This window comes from Amblyomma mixtum, chromosome 3 (assembly GCF_055824585.1).
Source record: "Amblyomma mixtum isolate Tamu chromosome 3, ASM5582458v1, whole genome shotgun sequence".
NCBI classification, from domain to species: domain Eukaryota; kingdom Metazoa; phylum Arthropoda; class Arachnida; order Ixodida; family Ixodidae; genus Amblyomma; species Amblyomma mixtum.
Genome location: NC_143014.1, coordinates 109117731 through 109134028, shown reverse-complemented (window position 1 = coordinate 109134028; position 16298 = coordinate 109117731). Strand labels below are relative to the sequence as shown.

Genomic DNA, 16298 nt, shown 5'->3' with positions numbered 1-16298 from the left:
TTTCTCTCTCTCCTGCGCTCTCTCCCTGTCTTGAGTTTTCATCGCACTCTCCCTCTTTTCTCGAGCGCAGCGCACTTCTTATCTCGTTCTCTCAGGAGCGGCCACATTTTGTTTTGTTTCCTTCTCCGTTCTTTCCCGAGTTTTCCTGTTCAGTTTTTTTTCTTCTACTTCTTTCCTCTCTCTCTCCCACTCCCTCGCGACATTTTATGGCCTAAAAGATGAGGCGGGGAAAGGGAGCGCCCTCTTCCGTCTGAGCAGCTTCCGCCCAAGATGCTCGCCCGGGTGTCGGAAGCTGTTATCGTCGAGGAGGTTCGCGCCTCTTCCCGGCCGGCCAAATGAAATGGTGACCGTGTTTAACGCCGCAAGCAAGCGAGCGCCGGCCGCGCTGGTGCTGCACACACACACAGGCGCACCTCGAGCAGTTCTGCCCACCGAGGAGGACAACCGAGCTTTACGTTCCCTCCGAATATATGTGGCAGTGTGCGGGACGGCAGAAAACTGTTTCTCCATCACGCGAACACCTTAATTAAGTTGCCTCCCAAGCGGCTGCGTTTTGTTTAGTCTCGCTCCTGAAAAGTTATCTTTCTCTAATTAACGTTAGGCGAGCTCGTGCTTTAAGTAACCGCGCTCTAGGCTTTTCTTTTCTGCTTCTTCCCTCTATACCAGCAGCAATAAAAATATTCGCGAAAAATGGCGCCTTAATTTTCTTTCCTTTCTTTCCCATCTCCGAGGGAACCAGGATGCTTAGGGATAGCAGGTGCATCGCCGACTCATTATATCGGGCTTCCTTCGAAACTTTTTAATTAGTCGGCCAGAACCGGCGCAGGCCTGTTTTGTGCTTGGAAAACCACGCATAAAATTACGACCGGCCTCGGGATTCACGGGTAAGAGTGTTGAAAGAGTATCAGAATGTAGGATACGCAACGTGTCGAGGCCTCAGGTTTCTCTGCTTTAACCAAAAGAATAAAGAGAGTCGAAGTGCCGACTGTACAAGTTTTACTTCCGGCAGAATTAAGCTGCCATTTCGAAAATACGACAGGCACCCACTGTAATAAAACAATGTGGACTGATTCATGTGTACGCATGAATGAACACACCAGCCAGGTTGTTGTAAATGTTGTACGCCAGTTCGAGTCTTATTACGAGGTAAACGAAATAAAAATACGCACACAGAGGAGTGGTGGTTGTCCAGCCACTAGGTATAGTGAATCATGCATAAATAGCAAAACAACTGCTGTAAACAAAATTCAAGACAACTTACGAAAAAAGTTATTTGCAAAAAACTTTGCCGGAAGTTAGCAGGTATTCAGTAATAACTCAGCGAAACATAGGTACTCATGAACGCTAAATGCAAGTGTTTCAGCCCGAATTTCACTGCTCGCTACCTGAAAGCTCGTGTAACCTTTTCAGACTTGAATATTAACAGGTGTCATGTATTTGTAATGTTCATGCACAATAAATGTCACTGCGTCTGTCACTGAACAGAGCCAATGTCACTGAACAATGTCACTGAACAGTGCCTTAATTTTCTGAGTTAGTTGCCTGCGAGTTTTTCCTCCGTAACGGCAGTGGCTGTATGAAGCGAAGGTATCATGTGAAAAGAAAGGTGCTGGTAGCCGAAGTTATCAGCTTTGTGCATAACTGGTCCAAATTTAAGCACAAAAAAGTATATTCTTAGTAAAAAAAGTAGCACGTAAAATGTGGTTGTTATCGAGGCGTAGACCTTACAGACGCTGCTCCCAATTTTTCTTGAATAAACAAAATTCTAATGTATTCTAAAAAGGTGTCACGGAAGTCAACTTGTTTTGAACCTGAAATACCATTTGTTAATCCTCTACAGGCTTGTACAAAATTTTGTAAAAAGCGTCACAGTAGTTTAAAATGTAACACCAATATAGCAATGCTTGTCAAATAAGCCCCTCATTTCCCCACTTTTGTCTGCTCATTCAAGTTATAGTGGTATTACATATTTCTCTCTTCTGAGATGAGCGTTCAAGCTTGAAAGACAGAGTACTACGGGGGACAACATCTGTCCGTATAAATATACCCAAGGATGTGCTACTGGCCAAGCCGACTGTTTTAAGCAATATTATTTACTGATCGAGTTCGCTAGCTGACACAAGAAAGCACCCCTGGTGCGATATGAAAAGTGCCAAATTCGTCTTAAACAATGGAGTAGCCGTAACACGCTTTCAGAAAAAAAAACGCTGAGCTCGCAGTGAACAAAACTGTGTACGTAGCGTTCGCTATTGCACAGACATTGGATTGCGTTGCCCGGTTCATACGTTCATGCCGGCTAAGCTTGTACGCTGTTCGTGTAAAACTCCGGTGTAAGAGCACGAAGTCATTCACAAAAACGCAATACTTTACTACAACTGCAAAATGTTCTTAGGCTAACATCAAACATCTCAGCTTAAAAGTAAAGCTTGCGGCGCCAATTTGTGATAATGGGATTTCTTTCAGAATGCAGCGACTGCACCTTGTCAAGGTACAAAAATAACGCTGTTCCCTTATCATGAACGGTATAGGGTAAAGTGTTGTTATGACCTTCGCAAGGTCCTACCGGAACAAAAAAAAGTTTCCAGACTGCTCCAAGTTAGCAGTGTGCTTTCTAAGCGTTGCCTGAACGGGTTCCTCGTTTGTCATGCGACGTAATAGAAACCTCGCTTTAACACACGTGCAGCAGCAATGCACTTTTTAGCAGGAGGCATCATGAAGGTTATTTTACGTTGATTTTGAATTCCTTTACCCAGTGTCGTGCGGCTGGTTTCCCGCACACACAATTCGTTTCCGTCGACTCTGTCTAAGGTAGATAAGCAAAAGGATGCTGCGGCTTCCTGGAACTGCTTCAGGGTGGTTTTTAGCCGCAACTACTACAGATGCGATTTAAAAAGATGAAAGTAAATTTTTAGTCTTTTTTTAGTTGCTATCTGCCAAGGTTTGCTGATCGCCTCTCTTGTTGGGTCCTGCATGTTCTAAATATTTTGAGTCAAATTCGTGTCCTTCTTAACGCTTCAGTATAACTGCAACGAATAGAGCCTTCAGCTTCAAGCGTCCGCAGAATTAGTGTCAACGAGTGGATTGACCTCTCCCGCTTATACCCAATTGAAGTATGTAGCCCGGCGGACTCGAATTCGAATGCTCCTCTGAGAAAAGACTGGTCCATTGCTCGCTCGGGTTCCGCCGGCACTCGGCGCCCGCTTCTGCTCCAGCAAGTTCAACTGCGCGGTCTTCTGAGGCTGCTTGCACAGGTTCAGCTTCACAAGTGTCAGCAGTGTAAAGACGCCATGAACCTTTGCCGGAAGAACGCGGAACGGACAAGCCAAACCTCGCTGGTGAGCCAAGTGCGTTTTTTTTTTTCACTATAGTATATATGTAAGCATCTGAACGAGCACAAAACCGCTCCGTATATAGCATTGACTTTTACCATGCACAATTTTATCAGATGCATGAATTTAGGCGGTTCCTATGTTGAACGAAAAGAGTTGGTAACGTGGCTGTCCAGTGTGTCCTTCAACATAGCAGTCGGGTAGTTAGGAATGCGTATGCTACTTTCCTCTGTCTACAAAAAAAAAAAAAAAAAAGTTCAAAGCTTTCAAGTACAAAAACCACCCCGCGGCTGTGAGGCCGTGTAAGATCCGTATTTAATTCCACTAGCAGGGCTTATTTATAGTTCGGTGGAGCCTATGGGCACAGAGTCGTTTTTACATTTCTTCTCCACTGAAAGCAGGCTTGGTGGCGAGTATTTTCTCTATTGACAAGTAATGAAAAGACTACACGAGCTTTGAGGTAGAGTTGGCAGCGCTGTCTTTGACGCATCACAGCAATTTAGTAGCCGCTCTTAAGCATTTCCGGGCAGTATGGCCGCCAGCAGCCTTGACCGTCGATTATTATACATGGGCTTCTGCACGTTCCCTAGGCAAAGTTTTAAAACTCTGCCTGTGTACAGGAGCTCGGTAAAAGCGGATACGTTTATTTCTATTTATTTTTCGTGTCCCAGAGTAGCATCTGTGTACGGGAGCAGTGTACATGACCTTTTGGCTGTATGTACGATATACGATCTAACTCCATGTGGAACGATGGCGCCTACTACGCCTGCTTTGTTTAATATTCAAAGGAAGCATCAGTCATAAGCCCTGTAATAGACTGAAACTGAGCTTCAACCATAGGCCCAGTTCTTGGCGTGGAAAAATGCGACTGCGGCAGCGAGAGATAGAGACAGAAAACAACCTTATTACAGCACCAAGCTCGCTGTCGGGATGGCAGGATACTTCTGAAGTGCTTAATCAGAGCTTCCTTGCAGAGAAGTTGGGTCCGTGGGGTGAGGCAGCACGCTCATAAAACAGGATGGTTTTGAGCTGAGTTTGTACGCACGGACTGAATGAGGCTAGTCTGAATGTGTGAGTAGCCCCTAATATTTGGTTGTTATCCTGTATCCCCTGCAGTATTTTCAGCGGGGTGGGTTGAGTTGTCCTGATGTCGTGGTTGGTGAGGAGGGAGTGAACTCAAGCGCCCCGCCAGTGCGGGCAGTAACGAAGGAGCGAAACAGAGGCCGCGACTGCACTACCGTGCTTGATCGCATGTTTGTGTCGGCTGCTTCATCGCAGCCAATAGATGGCTAGCAAACATAAAGTAAGAGCTATGCCGGAAGAGTGCTTTCTGTTGCTGATATTTGCCACTCATCCGGAGGTGAGTAGCAAGGTTCTCAGATAAGCAATGAAAGCTATACACACGGTGATGTTCAAGACGATGCGCCACAGAGAGTAAAAAGAGAGATGCGAAAGTCTCATTTTGTTATTGTCGTAATTACCACAACAATCTCACATTCATTCATTCATTCATTCATTCATTCATTCATTCATTCATTCATTCATTCATTCATTCATTCATTCATTCATTCATTCATTCATTCATTCATTACCGTGATTCACGATGGAAAGAATGAGAAGGACTAAGAGGGAAGGAAAAACATGTACATCAAATTACTATTCACTAAAATATCGCTAAAATGTAAGCAATCTACATGAGGAGTGCGTCGTCTCAGAATGTTTTATTAGCTTAATCATACGCGTCGCACTTAACCTTCTGGAAGAGCGCCTGCGCAAGTAACTTGTTTTATTTAGCAACCGCAAGCCATTCAGCGAAGGACATATTGTTTAACGTATGACGTAAGGTTGATGCAGGCCACGCAGTGCACCGGCCCATCTGCTTCGCTTTGTCCCCAGAGCGGCAGGAACATTTGGCGATGTGGGCCAGAAAAGGCCGCGCTGAATGAGGCAAAGGTAAAGAGTTGTGGAGACGAGCAAAACTGGGATGCACTGTGATAGAGCATAAGAAGAATAGTGGCATTGGATCATCGGGAATGTAGCGGTTACGCGCATATAGGTGGAACAAGTTTTTCAGAGGCCCGCAGAGCATATACTGGTTATGGGGGAAAGTTCTTGACGCTGTATTTGCCCTGTATTCCCGTCGTTCTTTCGATTTCTTTATTTTCTGTAATTTTTATTGTCCCCACATCCCACCCACGGTACATTAGGGGTGCGAGAAAGTTTCCTCCTTTTAACCTCCCTCTTTATTTTGACTCCACATCTCATCGCATGATATGAAAATAAGAACGAGTGGCATCTAGTTCATGTTTTAGTCCCTGAAATGGCTCTGCCTACTGCGTAGACCTGATTATTCTTCGTGGATTTCAAAGTGCTAAATTATAAGGACGGGTTCATGATGCACCCCGTACGTGCCACCAGTATAATTAGATGATTGTGATTCTATGCAGCTGAATCCTGCTTACAGTCTCAACAAAAACAAAATTAAAGGCTCGCAGAGACAATTTCTTTTCATAAATCCAAGTAATGACAAAAATTGCATATGTGAGGCACATGGGTGTCAGGCAATTATTTTTCACACTCGTCATATCGCGGCGCTATAGATTAGGCGTTGCGCGTTGCCAACTGCGCGAGGCGATTTGATATCAGGTGCACAAAGCAGCTCTGTAAGGGCTCTTCATAATCACATAAGAAATAACATGTGCGTTTCTGCGTTTTTATGTGCGTGTACTAGCTTGCGTGCAGTTTAGAGCATGTGCAAATCATGCATTTGTTATATTGTTAACATTTTATTTTTGCTAGCGTCAAAAAGTTTGATAAAATCTCCCCTTCAAATCTTTCTAAGGCCGCTAGCTCAAGGAGCCCAGCGCCTAAAAGAGGTCAGAGGAGGGGATTGGAGCTGGCGCAGGTCGTTGACATTGACCTTTAAATCTTTTGCCCTCATAGCATCGGTGGTGGCGCCATCTAACGAACGCTTCCTAAAACTTCCGCGGGAAAAAGTTTTGCGACAGGCGCCGCGTAGCGCCGCCTTCTTTCCTCCGTGTGCGCCGCCATCGATTCATTTTCTTTTTCAGGGAGTGTGAGCGGAATAACTTCACGTCATTCCGCCAGCACGAGCGTAGCGCTGCCGTCGGCCGCTGCTCATGGTTTCTGTAGTAGCCACGAGAGGGCCTGTGAGCCGCACGAGTACTTTGCCTATGTTAAGAAGGAAAACAAAAAGCGCGCGTTCACGAGAGCAGGCATCAGTGCACTGATATGAAGTCTATTCTGGCATTATATCACATGTGTTTTTATTGCGTATGGCATCATCTGTAGGCATAAAATCGTGAATAGTTTTAATCATTGTATTGTACTCCTGATGCGTTGCTTCTAAAAGCTTGGAGAAGTTTAGAAATCTAATCGCATAAACCCGTCAACCAATAAAACATTACATGGACGTTCATGAGAGATTTACGCTGGATATTTGACTTCTCCAGCAGATATCTATTTTAGACTCGTTTATTAAGAAGCTACGTACTTACCCAGACTGGAATGTGACGGTAAACAAGCACTTAACTTCCTTATGCCTAATGTTCTAAACAGCTACGAATCTAACTAGCTGAGCATGTATAACCTCCGACCACATGATTTAAAAGTGTACTTTGTAAATAATATTCCATAACTTCTTTTCATATATTGTAGTTTGTGTATGTATCGGTGTCCTTTTCCCCTTTGTAATCAACCCAGCAGTGTATAACTTTCAAATGCATTTGTTCAGTTTTAATTGTTTTTTTCTAGTTTCAAACTACATCTCTGTGTACCCATCAGTTCAATCGTAAATATTATAAATTCTTTCTACAGTGTGCTCGTATGCGATCTGCCACCGTTGTATGCATGTGTTTATTTTATTATTTTGTAATGGCTCTTAGATGAGCCACAGGCATTTTCAAGCTATTTTCTTTAGCTTTTGGCCTGTGGCTCATCCTAAAGACTGTATGCACATTTGTAAATAAAAAATAAAGTTTGGAAAAAAAAAGGCAGCGTCCATCCGAGGTATAGTACATACTGTCGATATTCCATCTAGATGTATGCGAGATGGTCATGTATTTCCAGCACAGTGGAGACACGAGCAGCTTCCGTGACCTAGACACTGATGGCGTGAAATAAATGTGACGGATTCATTGCTACGAGGGAGCGCGCAGAGACGACGGGCAAGAAAAGACACACAGCAAGGCGCTAACTATCAACTGATTTTATTCGGAAAAAACATCTCTTAAATATCGCGGTTCTGCACGTCAAGCGGTTGCCCATCACGTGGAAATGGTCAATCAGCAAACCTGCCAATAAACGTGAATTCTTTATCATGCACAGTCAAGGTGGTACTGCTAACGCATGAGCCTCCTCCTTTCCTTATTTGATACGCTTCTGCGAGCTCTCGGGTCACTTTATCTCGGTGCCTGAACAGCACCACCGCGCTGTCAAGGAGGGACGAACATCCTTGGCATGAATTGCAATGCTCGGCTAAGTTTCTGAAAGGCCGACTTGAGAGGGAACGGAAATGCTTCCGTAATCGCTTATTGAGGCACCTGCCCGTTTGGCCTATGTATGTTCTTCCGCACGTCAGTGGAATGCTGTATCCTACGCCAATGACACATGTTACGTACCAAAACTGGTGCCGGAGGCTACAGCCTGTATTGGCTTGTGACTCAGCCCTTCTATGTGCCCATGCGCAGATCTTGCCAAGCTTCCTTGGAACGGAAACCACTACTTGCACTCCGTATTGTGACCCTCCTTTTTCCAGATTATGCGTCATTCCATGGACGTAGGGCACCACTGCGTACTTCTGTTTTTTTTTTTTTGGTTCTTGTTCAGGGGCACCTGCCTGACCTCTTCTGGCACGTTTCAGCAAACTCTCGCTCACCGACATCAAGACGGAGACCGGAAACCCGGCGCTCTTCAATCTCGCCACATGGTTTTGAAAGCCACTTTCAACGCTGTGGAATAATGACTTAGAAATTGATGACCCTAAACACGTAACCGCAATGCCTCTTTTCACAAGTTTCGAGTGAGCAGACCGGTAGCCTAGCAGGGGTTTTGCTGTCCGCGGTTCGTACGCCCAGCACACATGGTCCTTTAGAAAACTCAACCGAAGGTCCAGAAATCGCAAATCATTGCCTTGCGGGAGCTCCAAGGTGAAAGACAGACCCATCGCACACTCCTAAAAAACTTTTAGTACATCATCATATACATGTCGCGGCACATTTACGTTGACAACGAAAAGGTAATCGTCGACAAAACGAAACACGTGCGCAGTTATCCCTCCGATTGCTTCGTGTACATGCCGGTCAGCCTCGGCCAGAAAAACATCGCTCAAGCAGGGCGCCACGCATGATCCATACAGACTCCGGCTTTCTGTACAAGCGTGCCACCACGCCAAGACACAAAGGTAGATTTAAGGTAAAATGCCAGTAATTCCAAGAAGGACTTGATTGTTATACCACACTGGCTTCTAAAAATGCATTCATCATTATCTTCGATGATACACTCTTTGACACATTGAAGCAAAGCGTCCTGCGGAAGCGAGTAGTAAAGATTGACCACGTGAATGCGACTGAGCCTACGTAATTCCAAAAGATGAAATCACAATTTGTCGCAGCTTGGTATTTCTGACAACGGGGGTGCAAAAAGCGCACAGACCTGCAGAAACCTTTCATGCATGTAGTACACTTTTATTATACTTTCCGTTAATTTGAATTGGTGCTCGAATATACGAATCGTAAATCACACACCATTATGCCATTTTACAGCATAACATCTTTCAAGAGCACAGCAATAGGAGCACTTCACAGAGCTCTCCAACAGATGTTCACTTATGCTTATATGTATGTATACTCTCAGGACGGATGTTCTCAAGAGATCTAGTGGTAGACTGTTGCTTAGCTAAGTTATCTAAATTAATGTTATGACTTTTATTCACTCATTCATTCTTTATGCTATAGAGTCGAGCACGTTCATCTACAGTGTTCTGTTAGGTGAAAAACGCAGTTAGTGCCAAATTACGAAAATAGGCTCAGGTAGCAGTAGTCAGTTTCTGTGCATAGCCTCTCCAATCAAACATCTACCTCCAGTCTATTAATCCACGCGACGTACCTGAAAGTGATAGTGGTGAAAAATATGCCTAGTAAGGGTCCAACTCAAGAAATATCAGCTTTGTCCAACAACCCACTGGATTTTAAAAAAAAAATGTTTGAATTAGCACTCCCAACAGCTGTTTTTGTCCGGAACGCTGGGCAAGCGCATGAAAAAAAATGTAGGTATAGGTCAGCGGGGTAGGACCGAGTCAGCTTAAAACTCATTCCCCAAGATTAGCATAAGTTCTGAAAATTTCACTGGCGAAAAAATACGTATGGGAGATTCCACTTTTTGCTGGCATGTCACTGAATAAAATCACTGCGTAGTCTAAGAGTGATGTAGACACGTCACTAGCACATTCTTAGTTTGTTTTTTTCTCAAGACAGGTTGGTAAACTGGACGTTTAAAGGATGACTCCTATAGACAGACGTTTAGACTCAATCGGGTGGTCGCTGAAAAGTTTGTGGTTTGCTGGGAAGATGTCACTATGAACCCACCTATAAGACAGTAATTAAATGCACATTCGGCCGGAACCAAGATATTCATAGCGGGGTGGAGGGTAACAACTGGTGGTGGTGGGGAGAAAGTGGGGGGGGGGGGGGGGGGGGTCGAGGGTCGAGTGAAATTTTGAGTGGGCATCATGCCTCTATGGAATTGCTTCTCATGTAATTAGGTAAATAAAAATCAACAAATAATACGTTAGGATTTAACGTCCTGAAATGATCCATGGGCTATGGAGGACGTTATGGCGGATCTTTAACGCTCGCTGATACCGCACAGCACTCGGGCATTTTTGCATTCCGCCTCCATCGAAATGCGACCACGTACCGCAGCCGGGATGGAGCCCGCGACCTCAGGATTAGCAGCCAAATGCCAAAGGCGCTGCGTCACCACGGCGGGTAAAATAATCAAAATGCAGTGCATACTCATAAGGACCTGGAAGCACCCAGAAACTTTTGGCTCGCCTCTGCTTGGCGCCGTCTCTTAATACAGGAATTTTAGAACCGGAATAAATTTTCAACCTTTTATATTTATCTTTTTGATTTACTTTGTTTCATTATACTCTACCCTCGTATACTTAATTTTTTTATGATATTTGGCCATCCTTTCGTATTCTTGCTCATGTGAAAGGAACCAGCACCATCATCATCATCAGCCTGACTACGCCCACTGCAGGGCAAAGGCCTCTCCCATCTCTCTCCAATTAACTCTGTCCTTTGCCAGCTGCAGCCACCGTATCCCCGCAAACTTATTAATCTCATCCGCCCACCTAACTTTCTGCCGCCCCCTGCTACGCTTTCCGTCTCTTGGAATCCACTCCGTTAAGCTTAATGGCCAACGGTTATCTTGCCTGCGCATTACACGCCTGCCGAAGCCCATTTCTTCCTCTTGATTTCGACCAGGATGTCATTAACCCGCGTTTGTTCCCTCACCTACTCCGCCCGCTTCTGGTTTCTTTAACGTTACACCTATCAGTTTTCTTTCCATAGCTCGCTGCGTTGTCCTTAACTTAAGCTGAACCCTTTTCATTAGCTTTCACGTTTCTGCCCCATAGGTGAGTAGCGGTACGATACAGCTGTTGTATACTTTTTTCTCACCAACAGCACCATCAGTCTTGAAATCAAGGAGAGCACAGGACCTTTGCAGTTTTTGTTCTGGTTTAGTCAGGGAAAATAACCAAGTAATAATTGTAGATTGGAGATAATTCGACAGAAAGTAGAAGGAAAAAACATTATGCAGCCGGTGAGAACCCGACCGACGCCTCTACAAACTTGGCTACCGCGGCGGCTGTCTCTCTTCCTATACCTTCCAAGCGGTCAAGATTTCGGAAGCGACCCTTCCGAGGGTTACGCATGTATTGCGAAGCATATCTTTGCTCCATCGTATTACAAGAGGCGTTTAAGAATCCGGGTTGAAAAAACGGTACATTACACACAACTGTACGACCATTTTTAAGTATTTCGATGACCATGCGCTTTTGTTCCTTAGTGCATAAACCCTGTAAAGTAATGGTTTTATCCAACCTGATAAATAGACACTATACTCCGTTTCATACATAGCAGTCAACGCAGCCAAGGCTGCGGCGCCTGTTCGCGCTCCTCGTCCGCATCGTAATGTAGTGCGTCAAAAGTAAAAATCGTAATGAACTCAAAATTAAAGTAAATGTTGGTTGATAATTCAGTATAATGATAACGGTGTTTTATTTTGCAAAAAAAATTGCTTTTTCTTTTATGGTCTACAAAACGGAGTGCCTTAGTTTTTTAGGGGTTTTTTTCCGGTCCGTCCTGTATCAGGTTTTCGCAGCTAGGCCGGCCGCGCAGGCCGGCCGGTCATGTCGTCTGCTTGAGTGGTTCACCTGAAGCATTTCCTTCGTCCGAGACCTGGTGCACTGTTCTCTTTTCTGTAAAAATCACCGACCGTACAACCGCTGTAGGCCACTCACATGATACGCGTGGCAAATGTTATATATACCATTCCATAACCTACAGCACCAGTTTCTACACTCTTGTGAGTTGTGGCAGCAGTGAAAAACAACTATTGTAGATTACGATCGAGAAAATGGACAAATTTAGTTACAAGGATGATATTTACAAAGATTAAAAACATGAGAGCGGATGTCAACAACTAAATGCCAGTCACAACGTTCACTCACGCTGCGCTTACATCTCATTGGTGTGTAAGAAGCACGAATTTTTACTCGTTTGTATGGTCACCGCGAGAGGACGATGACGAGCTACTGTGAGGAGAACGAACAGCGAGCTTCGTCAACCTCTTTGTGCGCCCTATTCAGGAACCACGGAACCTTGTCGTCGGCTTCTCACAATAACAACGTCAACTGCAGCGGCAAGTGCGCCAATATACGACACCATTTGTTTCGTTCGATGACCTGCGCAGCGGAATCTCTGCTCAGGGAACAAATACACACCTTTCAACAATCCCCATCTCACCGCACTAGCTCACACCCATAACACACCGAATCCGACATCTAATACAAAACATTACTACGAACGGAAGCACTTCAAAGAATTTTCCTTGTGACAACAGCTCAAAAGTGGAGACTTCTCGAATCAGACGCCGCTCACTTTAAAGCCGCTGAGTACGCCGATCAATGCCGGGTTGCCGCTAGCCGAGGCTGCTCGGAATAATCGACGCCGCACTGAATTCTATCACCACACAATTAATGATTCATTGTGTGCCGCATGCAAAATAGTCACTGAACGCCCGAGAACAGCACTTCGCAATCACGTCCGTCGCCAATTCACTACACTGCTTTTTCCCTTCGAAACAAGTAAGCAGTGCAAGTAAACAGTCCAGTGTTTTTCAAAGTTGGCATTAGAGTTTGACAGTTTCGACTTTCTACCTAATGATAATTATAAGAAAAATAAAAAAGAAATAAAAAAGCAGCCAAGCCGGGAGTCGAACCTTGGCCCTTTCTAAAATGAACGCACAGTCGCGCGCTTCGTACCACTCAGCCACGACGGGAGGCGGACGGATACATTTTGCTTGTTTTTTGCAGCGGACTACTTCCGTACCTTTGGCAGCGTTGACAGCTATGTATGAAACGGAGTATAAGTTAGTTTTGGTATTCTCTGCACTTTACATGCCTCGGAGACTTGGTGGTCACAGCGTTCGGCTGCTGGGCACGAGGGATCTCTTTCCGGCCGTGGCGGCCGCGTTTCGATGCAGTGGAAGTGTAAAAAAAAAACACTCGGATTCTGAGCGATGTCAGAGCACGTTAAAGAACTCTATGTGCTCGAAATTAGTCTAATCGGGATCCCTCCTTCTCTCTTCCTTTCACTTTCTCCTTTTGTATCTTCCATCACGGCATGGTTGAGATGTCCACCGAGACTGAGACAGTTACAACGCGTTTCCTTTCCGTATAATCAATTTTTTATTATAATTCGCATTCATATTAGGTCTTTATACAGCCGCGTTCTTTATACAGCCGCGTTAAAGGCTGGCATTCACAAAGGTGCGTCAGATAAAATTTACCTCTACACAGCGCAATAGGGTGTAATCAAAGCAAAAACTGCAGCAATCACTGACAACCACCCTTGGCATACAATACATTTTCGAGTAATACGCAGTTAATATGAACCAACACGTCAGGTAAAGCTCCCTGAGCCCGTTCACTTTAGCCGCGAAATGCTAACATCGTCCCAGTTGTCACTTCTGCATCTCGACATAAGGCGCCTAGAAAAAAATTATAACGAGCTCTCAAACTTATGAAATCCAACCAGACAACAATTCTGTCCAAACGGCTATTTTTCTGTGCAAATTTGAACGATCACTTCCATGTTACTGCCTCATCCGAAACATGGCTTAGCATTCCAAGGCGTGGCTCATGACTTACCAGGGTACGACCTCGAATTCAAGAATCGATCCCACGCGTCATCAAACGATACAGACCATACAAACGCGCACAGCGGAGTAGCACTCTACATCAAAAGTTCGCTAGCGTAGACGGCTAAACAGGGCATCAAAATTTCGACCGAATGGTTTGGAAATGATTCGTTGAAATCCACCTTGACCCTCAAACAACAGCGCTAGTCGCACATAAAACCAAAATAACTTTAATAGGTGCAGTATACAGATCACTGCGAAGTCATAAAAATCACTTCTTATATCAGCTCGCTTATCTACTCGACACCTAGTGCAATTCTAAAGCTGAAATTATTATTTTTGGGGACATTAATGAAGATGGCACGAGAACCGTTACTAACGCAACTAGTAACCCTCTCTGCGCGAATTGCTGCAGCAACAGAAAGCTCACATAATATAATCTTGTTCACATAATATTCAGCCCCCTTTTTCTTCAGTGCCAGTCGGAACGATCGCAGGTGAGATGACAGACCATTTACCCGTTTTCGCAGCATAGTGACTCCCTGTAAGAGGCCTGCGAAGTCACTAGGTATTCGTGTCTTTCGTAATTAGGACAAAAATTCCAGCTCCCTCATGGAAGAAAAGTGGCTGAATGCACATAGAGTCAAATCAACAGAAACTAAGCTGGAAATGTTCCTTCAGGTTTTTCGCGACCACATAAATGCAGGAAAATCTCTTTTTTTTAATACACCTGAACAAACCTCAGGCGAAAACCCAGGCTAACAATACGCATTTTACGATATATCAACAACAAGAATAACGCGTGTAAGAATGCCCGGTATAAACCAAGGAGCATAGGGTGGTGTTGATTAATGGGAGGTTAATAGTGTGGCATGTGGTTGTTTTTTCTTCTATATTTGAATTCATTATCTTTCAGCAAATAATAATAATAATTGCACTCTTTGTTTCCCACTGATCAATGCCACAAATTAAAAGAAGGAAAAAAGAAACACTCCCTTATGCGCCTTGGTTTCGGAGACCGTTCGCTTCCTTCGATGTGTGTCATAACGAGTTGGCTTTTCTAATAGTTAAATTTTTAACGACTACATATAGGCGCCTGGTTACAATTGGACATTTGTAGCTGACCATTAGTGATAGCCATATCTGCTTTCAGAATTTTGAAAACGTGAATACCCTTGGCTCTGTGGCCGAACAAGTTTTACCGCGCGTGTTTTGCACTCAGTATTGTCGCGTGCTGAAAGGTGCATATCACGGGCTCAAGCCCTAACGAAGGTGCTCTAGCGTTGAGCAAACGATCCTGAGTCTTCGCAGCGACCCTCAGGGGACGCGTTGGTATGAAGGACCAAGCCGAAGAAGAATAAAAGTGCTTTCGTGTACTGATGTGTTTGAGAAAAATATAAAACATCCGACTTGAAGGGAAGAAGCGTTTCACTTGAGAGTTTTCAACAGCCCCAGTTTCTGCTCGTTGACAACGTAAAGCACGACTTGTCTAGATTTATTCCATTAGTCTTGTGCTACTCATTGCTGCAGCGGAGCCTACGCTTATGTAACCAACCATGTGCATCTGGGAACAAGGGACCTATATACACTGTCAAAATAGAGCCAGCTCTATTTCCCGTAATAGCAACCCGAGTGTGAAGTTGTTGTTCCTACGACCCACACGGCCGTAGACGATACACGGTGTGAGAAGCGGGGTAGCTGGACACGTACGTGTTCAAGCAATGGAAAGCCTTCGCCTGCCTGACGAACTGCAGCTCACCGGCAATGTCGCCCACAACTGGAAGCGCTTTCGGCAGCGGCTCGAGCTTTATCTCAGAGCCACAGAAACGGAGAAATCACGCTCCAAGAAACAAAAGGCAGCCATCTTGCTTCACGTCGCCGGCCCCGAAGCGATAGAAGTTTTTAACACCTTACAGTGCGACCCAACGGAGAAAGAGGAGTACGACCCGCTCATAGAGAAGTTCGAGAAACTGTACTCCCAAAGCAAATGAGGCGTACGAAAGGTACGTCTTCCGCATAAAAACACAAAAGGAAGGTGAGCCGTTAAAATTTTTTAAGCGACCAGCAGCTCAAAACCCAAACTTGTAACTTCGGCAGCCTCGCGGACTCGATGGTACGTGATCAAACTGTCTATGGAAACCTCGAAAAAAAAAGCTTCGAGAACGACTGCTACGCGACGAGGACTTAAATTTATGATAGGCGGTGCAATTCTGCAAGAGAGCTGAGATAGCACCAGTACAACAGAAGGCGTGGGAGACCCCTCAGCTGTTGTTTAAACCGACCTGCCGGCATCACCATGCGAGAAATGCAGCAGATGCTGCAAAAGTAAATGCAGCAGATGCATGCAACAGGCAGCACGAGCCAAGGAAGTGTCCTGCTTACGGAAAAGAATGCGCGCGATGCAAGGAAAAAAAAAAATTATTGCGCCGTGTGGTGTCGGTCGCAACCTGCGATGGATTGAGTTTGGCCTGGGAATTATTTCAACATCAAGAAAATGCACGGGAACGCAGATTCACG

The 16298-nt window shown here is 44.8% G+C and overlaps 1 protein-coding gene across 2 annotated transcripts in view; it reads left to right on the top strand.

The window, feature by feature from the left end:
- Positions 1-16298, top strand: part of LOC149351327 (inactive dipeptidyl peptidase 10-like) — a 357475-nt gene that overhangs the window by 133664 nt on the left and 207513 nt on the right. The window lies entirely within an intron of this gene.